This window comes from Peromyscus eremicus, chromosome 5 (genome assembly GCF_949786415.1).
Source record: "Peromyscus eremicus chromosome 5, PerEre_H2_v1, whole genome shotgun sequence".
Classification (NCBI taxonomy): domain Eukaryota; kingdom Metazoa; phylum Chordata; class Mammalia; order Rodentia; family Cricetidae; genus Peromyscus; species Peromyscus eremicus.
Genome location: NC_081420.1, coordinates 110,683,236 through 110,692,738, shown reverse-complemented (window position 1 = coordinate 110,692,738; position 9,503 = coordinate 110,683,236).

Below are 9,503 nucleotides of genomic sequence, written 5' to 3'. Positions count from 1 at the left end.
TTTTCACTCAAAAGTTCACTTTTCAGGTAGAAATCTCATTTGAGCAATATTAAAAATGTGTGGAGAATTGGACATAAAAATTCAAGAACTTTGTATTTTATTTTTAAGTTAATAATTTAAATTAATTTTAAATTGATGGCTGTTTCAATATTAGTCAGCATGTTTTACCAAAGGAAGCAGCTAGCAAAGTTTTCTTATCTTCCTGCTTAACAGTGTTTGTTGAGGTACAGTTAATTCTTACAACTTATTCCAGTGCTGGTCCATAGTGCCAGGTCTTGTCTTCAACATAGCAACTGGAAAAAAAGAACATATCTCTTCACTTACTTTCTGGTACTATTGTGAGGACACAGGGAATTTTCAAATGAAACTTGCCTGTAATTCCTGAGATCTGTCAGCCTGTGCTTAGGACAAACCACCTTATTATTCAACTCTTAGTTGACTCTCTACAGGCAGATGGGGAATCTTCACATATGGTTCACAAATATACTAAAACAGTGGAAAAGGTCTTTCTCTATAAATCACATATGAAGTGTAATATCTTCTTTCTGAGGGTAGGAACTCTTATTTTGCAAATAGGGGTTCTAGTCCTCAGCTAAAGATAATGTGATGATCTTTCCTGGCTCCAAAATAATGAAGATACACTATTTTCATTCATACCTGATTCTCATTTTCTTTTCCTGTTACTTGTCTTTCTGTCCTACAACTAGTCAAAAGTGTAGAGTATATTTGTTCTTCAAATTCTTTGTTTGCATTGGATTATGTGATAGATTTTTTGAGTTTGTATAATATTGTATGTTTTATACTGGTGACAAAATGGTGAAATAATGACCGAGGCTCCTGAATACCCAGTTCATATAAGTGCTGTGCTATAGTTGAATGGTCCTTAACAGCCTATCATAAAAGTCTTGCTGACAAGCCTAGGGTGTCATTGGTAAATGATGGAACATTTAGGACATAGAACCTAGTGGAAGGAAAAGAAGCTATTAAGAGCATGGCTGAAAAGGTGATATTTATACTTCTGGCATTCTTTTTTTTTTTTCCTTTTTGCCTTTGGTTACCATGGAAAATTTTATTTCTTCTGCTTTTGTTCCATTGTGATATGTTCTCTTGCCACTGCCTCAAATGCAACAGAACCATCTGAGCCTGGAGAAACTTGCCAAACTGTGAGCTGAAACAAAATTTGTCCTTATTCAGTTGTTTATCTCAGATTTTTTTTATAGTAAGAAGGAAAAGGCCAAGTGTGTTAGTTAATTTTTCTGTAACTATCTGACAGAAATTGGAATGGAGGAAAGGTTTGCTTTGGTTCTGAACTTCAAAGAGAATCCAGTCCAACAGAATGGGGAAGGCAGGGCAGAGCACATCTGTCCAGATGAACAGGTGCTTGAAGTGGCAGCTCTTCATGTCAAAACTGAACAGGTAGAAGAGAAAGGAGGCAATATCTAGTGGGAGATGTAACATTCAAGGGCTTTTCCTGGGGGACCTACTTCCAACAACCAGGACTGTGCTACAGACTAAATAGCTGAACCAGAGTGGAAGCAAGCACACAAAACGTGAGACTGTGGAGGACACATCAGATTCAAACTATAGTGCTGACTGTAAGGCAATAATTACCAATGAAGTTGTACAGACACACAAGTTAGTAAGTTGTAGACAACATGTTATGTGCATACAGGTAAGAATAAAGACAGTAACCCATCAATAGTAGAGTGCAACAGTTCAGCTTATCTGTGCCACACAGGCTTGTGGTGTCAAAATTGCTCCTATACCTTGTCATCTGATGAAATGCAGATGTACTGTTTTCTGTATCAACTCCTTCCATTTCAACATTGGCTAAAAGTTAGTGGGAAAATGAAGCAACAAAATGCTGTGTTGTATGAACAAACTCTTTGCTTATTAGATGTCTTCAGGATCTGTTCTGTTGTATGTTATCTACAGGCATTTTTACTCTGATTCAGAACCTTTGTCCACATTGTGTCTATAGTGCAAATCATTATTTCTGTTTTCTTCAGCAGTTCTCACTTTCTGTAGATCTCAGGCACTTCCAATCAGTAGTCCTTGAACCACATCTAGTCTTGAATAAGCTATGAATTCCAGTCCAACATGAAATTGAAACCTAGTGGAAACTTCCTGGAATCAAGAGGTTGACCCTAGTGAGGACTCCTAGTAATAGAGGACATAGAGTCTGAACTGGGCATCTTTTTCATCAAGGCAAGGCTTCCAGTGGTGGGCCTGGGTTGTATTATGTTGAATTGTTGACAGAGGAGTTCTTATGGATATCCCTAAACAACTCAGGCTGCTGCTAGGATAGAAGGTTGCTCTCCAACTGACTTCAGGGTCTCATTGCTGAGGATAACATCCACAGAGAACATTGAATGTAGAGGTCTAACTGGTGCCTACGTGAAGCCTTCATCCCCACATTCTAGTCTCTTTGGCATGAGAAGGTACTCTGCAGGCTATGGAAAGGGAAAGCTGGACCTTACCAACCCAGCCATAAAACTCTTGACCTACAAACTGTCCTGCCTTCCAAATGTGCTGGGTAATTAAGGTACATAACTTGTGGATGTGGCCAACAAATGTATGGTTTAACTTGAGGCCCAATGCACAAAAGTGGGCCCATACCCTATACTTCCTGAATGGCCAGGAACCAGATACTGAATATCCTTGAGACCTAGGGTAGTACCAAGCATGATTGGAAAAAAAAATCATTATTAATCAATCAAATGATTCTTAATAATATTTTACTGTACTCATAGATTGTTGCTTTGTTCAGTCATCACAGAGAGGCTTCCTCCATCAGCAGATGGGAGCAGATGCAGAGACCCATAGCCAAATACTATGCAAAGAGTCTAAATTGGAGGTCTCCATCAGGTTCCTCTCCTAGGGAAACCATGCAGAAGATTGGAAGGAAAGATTGTAGTAGTCAGAGGGAATGAAGGAAACCAGGAGAAGATGGCCCATTGAATCAACTAAGCAAGACTCATATGGACTCTCAGAGACTGAACATGCACAGATCTGCCCCACGGCCTCTGCATATATGGTATGGCTATTAGCCTGCTGCTTTTTGGGGGAATCCTAACAGTGGGAGTGGGTATATCTCTGACTCTTTTACCTGCTCTTGGGACTCTTTTCCTCCTATTGGGTTACCTTGTCTAAACTTGATAGGAGGGCTTTTGCCTTGTCTTATTGTATTGAATCTTTTTCCCCCTCTTTGGCTGTCCTTTCTTGCAGGCCTGCTCTTTTCTGAAAAAGAAACAAAGTGGGAGTAGAACTGGGGAAGAAGGTAGGTGTGTGAAGGTGCTGGGAGGAATGGAGGAGGGGGAGACTGTGGTCAGTTGGGGTTTATTGTATGAGAAAAGAATCTATTTTAAACAACATTTAAAATAGAAAAAAATGAAAACTTATGTAAAACATTATGAGACTTGTTAATTTCTCTTTGTAACTTAATTGTGTGACTCTTGAGGATAATGTTCCAGATGATAAGGCCCTGTCACAATATCACAATGCTGTGTAGGCCCATTCCTACTCACCTTTTAGATAACATGGTAGTGTTCTCTCATTTTCCAACTAGATATTTTTGCATCAAACATTTCTATATTTTATCTTTATAGCTCATGTTCACTTGTTGTTAATTGTCAGTGTGTGTCTAGTTCCACAGGCTTTACCTGACTATCTGGAACAGTTTTGAACACCACGTCATTAAAGAAACTTCTTGCAGTAGATGGAACTAATTAACACACAGCCCCAAATGGTTAATGTACAGAGAACAAAATATTGCACAGTGCTCAGCCCTAAAATGAACCTTCATACTGTAACGCTATTCCCCAAGACTGAGAGATCATTGTGGAAGATGGAGTGGGATGAGGAGGTGTTGGATAACTTCAGGGACACACATGTTTTACAGCAGGGCAGACACACTTATGAGCTCACAGCAACTGTGACAGCAAAGTCCCTGTGCAAGCTCCAGATAGACAGATTCTCAGCATGAAAGGGGGAAGGGAGAGCACATAATCCCACCATAAGATGAGAAGCTACTAACATGTGATTGCTGATGGAAAAGGAAGATTTGGTTGTTTTTTGTACTTTGGTGTGTTTTTTTTTTATTTCTTAGTGGTGTGACTGCTGGTAATCTGACCACACCTCAGAGTTGGTACCAATCCCAAGACTAGCTGAGCAACACAAACTAGATTTAATGAGGAGGTAAGCAATAAATAAATAAATAAATAAATAAATAAATAATCTCAAATTGCCTGGAAACGAGTGAGAGGGTAGAGAGGATGGTGAGGAGAGACATGAGGTGGTGTGAACATGTTCAAAATACATGGGATAATATTCCATGTATTAATAAATATAACAAAACATTTAAACTTAAAAACTGCAATAAAAATGCAGAACTTAGCATTAGACTCCTAATGTCATTATAATATTTCTACATTTCTTACATGTATCATTATTACTGATTTTAGCACACAAAGAAAACATTCATCTTTTTAGAATTTATCAAAAGAATCTATGAATATATTAAGAACATGTTTTTTAATCTCAAATTAAGCCAGTGAAGGACCTAGGTCATTACTCTGTAACTCTAACAATGAGTTTATTGAAAATCTAAAAACATTACTTTCCTGGGAAGACAATCCTTTGTGAAAAACTCACCATTTGTTTAACATTCACTCAATAGAAACAATCTTCATTACTTAGACATCAGACAATGAATATTTTCTATATATTTGTAACAGGATGAACTATAGACAAATAAAACTATCTCCAATTTTGTTGAAAACTAAAGGAAATTTTTACATATAGATAGTTTTGTTTCTGTCTTGGGATCTTGATGGGGTTCATTTTCTCTCCCTGTTTAAAAAAAAAATTAAAAGACAGGAGAAATCTCTGTCACAACAGGTAGCAGCACAGAATTCTGGAACACAGCAGAGAGAACCAACCGGTGAAGAAAGGCTTTTATCAGAGATGAGAAGATGTGCATGCTCACCGCCTCGACCACATGTGGAGAAAGACCCTCTGCAGAGCAGAGCTGGGACCCTGGTGCCAGAAAAATTCAGTCTCTCTTAGGACTAGGTTTGCTTCTTTTCTTTTCTTCTTCTTTCTTCTTTTTTTTTTAAAAAGTATTTGAAGGATCTTCCTTCCCTAATTTAGGGTTAGTGGGTAACTGTTGGGTACATATGTCTGATCCACACTAAAATTGTCTTGTATTGCTTTGAATTATGCCTTTGCCCTGTCCATAGGCAGGGTTGTGGGAGGAGTTGAGATCCTATTGGTGGAAGAAAAGCTCACAAGGTCTTTGGTTTAAGCTGCCAGCTTTGTCTTAGGCCAGGGGGATGTGGAAGAAGCCAGTTATCTTGCAAGTTCACCGTCTTTTACTGCCTAGTCACGAACGGCCTCTCTCCCTATCTGTTTGCCTATAAGGGTATCTGTCTTACTCACAATCCCTCAGTTTAACCTATAGTTCTTAAACATTCACAAAGTCCCAGTAGAAATACTGTATTGGATATAAGGGAAGGGCTGGCACAAGGCTTGGTTGGCTTCTTAGCAACTCAGTTACAGCCTAAGATACAAAACAAATATAATTTTATATTGATTAGAAGCAAATCTATTGTTGAGAAGTACAGAAATTTATTAGGTTAAGTTGTTCATCTATAAAACAAGCTTGTCTAAAGACTTACAGAGAGAAATATATAATCATAGAGTTCTGTGTTTGAAAATATTTTGTGCTATATTAGCACAAGTGAAATACACTAAATCAGAGAATTAGATGAACGTGACTCATTCAGCAAGCTATGCATATCTCAACAAGCTGGAAATTTGGAAGTATAACGAGAATGGAGGGAAATTCTGTGGTTTCTGTTTTCTTGACACTGTGTGGGAGAGAATTCGAATCAATGTAGTCAGGAGCTTGTGCTGAGAACGTATGGGGAGCAAACAAGGAAGAGTTTGAGGGGATGGTCTAAGGAGGATTTAGTAGATTGGGAACCCAAAGACATTTCTCAAGTAGAATTTATGTATGTTATAGCTCACACTGGCATGGTCCCCACATGTATAAGTAATTCAAACATTGTAAATGAATTATGGCTCATCTAGTATACTTAGCTGGCATTGGTGTTTAGAAGAAATGCTACTTCTCTTCTCAGCTCTAGGACCCCATCTAGTACAGAGTCATGTAAGCCCTGTGTATGCTGCCAGAGTCTCTGAGAGTTCATGTGTGCATCATTCCTGCTGTGTTTAGAAAGCTTTGCTTCTTTGGGTTGTTTATCTCCTCTGTCTCTTATCTCCTCGTTTTCTGCAGCGTTTCCTGAGTCCCTACAGGAAATATTTGATAGGGAGCTGTATTTTTCAAGATCTCTCATTCTCTGCATATTGTCTGGCTATAGATCTCCATATTTGTTATCATCTGCTATAGGAAGAAGTTTCTCTGATGATGGATGAGGAAGGCACTGATGCATGAGTATAGCAGAATGTGATTAGGAGTCATTTTATTGCTACATTTCTTTGGTTTTACTCTATATCCCTGTCCTGTCCAATCTCAGGTTCTTTGGCACCAAGCAGTGTCATATATGGATTATATCAAACTGACTGTAAGACCTGTTGCTGAAGACAACTATGCAACTCATTGAACATGAAGAAGTGGAACTTGTGCCCACCTAGATCCTTCCTTTAGTTCTGTGGATTAGTGTCCTGTAGATGTAACCATCTTGTTAAATAAGAAACACAGTGCCCATGCAGAGAGAAAAGCCCAAGAGTTCAGAGTAATAGCTAAGTGCTAAAAACCTTACCCTTCACTGCCGCTCCTGTCCTTCCCTCCACACAAGACCTCCTTTGTGTGTCTCTGTCTTCTTATAGACTTTCTGTTCTACCTTCTCATTGGTTGTAAACCCAACCACATGACCTCCTCGTCACTGCCCATCTATACAGACCTCCAGATCTTCTATGGTTGGTATTGAGATTAAAGACATGTGTCTTCATGCTGGTGGTATCCTTGAACACACAGAGATCTGCCTGTCATGTGATCAGGATTAAGGGCATGTGCTACCACTGCCAGACTTCTGCTATGACTTGCTACTAGCTCTGACCCCTAGGCAACTTTATTTATTAACATACAAATAAAATCACATTTTAGTACAAATAAAATATCACCATATTTCCCCTTTTCTATTTTAATAAAAAGAAAAAAAGGAAAGTTGTAACTAATATAAGAAAAACTATATATAAAAATACAATAACTATATACCATATATACAAGCAATAAATATCTAAAAAATGTCTAGTCCATTTGTATTTGACAAATTCAGAGAAAATAATTCCATTATCTATCCTATTTTGGTAAGTCCAAAATGTACCTAATTCACTTTCTATCCTAACTAATCTTCAACTATAACTAACTAATCTTCAGCTATAATTAACTAATCTTCAACTCCCTCAGAGACCCAAGAAGGAAATAATATTACCTAATAAAAAATAAAAACAGGAAGTGCAAGCAAGCAGCTTCAAAAAAAATGTCAGTTGACAGAAACAGCCAAGTGCCTGGACAGTCACCAAAGGTTTCTCCACAGCGTTGGTGCATCATCTTCAGCCTATAGGCTTAGCATATCTGACAGACTCATTTGTGAAGTAGGATGTACACAAGGTCAACAGTTCAACCTCACATTTGGTGAGAGCAGTACATGTACCAGAAACACCTGAAATCCACTAGTGTCATGTCATGATTCAGAATTTTAAATTCTGGATATTGTTGATGTTTTTTTGAATTCAGCTGTCCATTCTTCTTGGCTATGTGTATGTGTAGCTTCATCTTGGCATCCCATTCTTCTCTACATTCCTCTATTAAATGCCAGTCTACTATTGAGAGGTGTGAGCTTAGTTACTCTTCAAGAATAACTGTTTCAGCTGCCATTCCACTGCACATCAGAAGCCATCAGCCCACTGCCTGTTCAGCTGCCTTCAAAGAAAAGGGCACTCTACCTTTTTGGGATCACAAAGGCCACTTCAGGGATGGTGCCATACTGTCCTGATAAAGCCACAACCACACTTGTTTTGGCAAGAATCGGTAGTCCTTTGTTTCATGTCCTGTCTGTCCTGTTTGTCAGCAGTTGATTTGAGGATACTTTGTTGTCCAGTGGCTAACTTTTGCCACAATGAAAGTTAGCTCCATATGCAGTTTCTTCAATGCCCATATTTTCTCTGAAGTGGTTTGGTACTGCCAGGAGCCGACATGTCTTGTAGTCATAACAAAAAAGAAAATTTTCTAAGTTATTAAAACAATTTAAATGCCATATTCTGTAGATCTCTGAAGGGTTTGAAGATGACCTGTCTATCTAAAATATATCTGCTCAATCTTGAAAACATACCTAATATGACCATAAGTTCTATTGTAATGTCTAACTACTAACTTTCATTTCTTTTTATCCTAATAGTTGGTAATAATAACATTCAAGGATCAGCAAATTGCGTTACATTGTTAAATGAATGGTATAAATACAATATCTTGAACAAGATTAAAAATATATGTATGGCATTTTCTAACAATATCAATCTCAACATATATAATTTTTATGCAATATAAAACAGTCCAATCAAATGTAAAGTATTTAAAACTAGTAATTGTCTTTTTTTAACAAGAAACTTAAATTTAATCTCCTTTGCTTAGCCCTTTTCCTAACCCTTAACAACAACTTGTAACCAACCCTCCTAAACAATGAAAATAATCCCAGACCCAAAACCCATTAAAAGACCAAAAAAACCACCCGCCCCACACCACCTATTTGGGAATGTGTGCATCGTATTCTTAAAATTGCTTCCTGCTGGGTATGAGCAAAGGTATCTTTATTCTGAAAAGAAAAATTTTGGGTTAATTGTCAAATTCTAGGAAAGGTAACTATATTCTTTGTTATCCAGTCTGTGCATAATGCCAAAGTTCAGGGTTTATCTCATGTCCTTATTCAAGTAGTCTTTGAAACTGGATCATCTCAGCTAGCCCTCTCAAAATTGCTCTGAGCACGTTGTATCCAAAGCTGATCTGTAGATGATGTTTGTCAGCTTAGTGATATTATTATTGTCCACATGGAATTGTTGTTGTGGGGCCGCATCTTCTTCCTGGAGACTTCAGTTGATATTAGGCCTGGCCGTGATTTCCTGCAGAAAACTGATAAGAGACTCAAACACAAAGACATGTATAGGCAGCTAATTGAAGTTTGTTTTTTTCTTCTAGAATTAGTTAGTACTCTATATGACCATTAATATCTTAACAAAGTTTAAAATATACATATATATATATATATCTTGTAAATTTTGATATAAAATTCATACTTTAAGATAAGTTTAAAGAATCAGAATACAATCAAAGAATTGAGATTAGTAATAGAATAGTCCTTTAACTAATTTGATTCTTCTCCTGTCCCATATCAGAAGATGGCTCTTTCTTCTGGCATGATACAAGGAGTCTGCATTTTCCTTTTAACAACATGCTTGAGTTTAAAGAAGGAGAAAGCCATTCT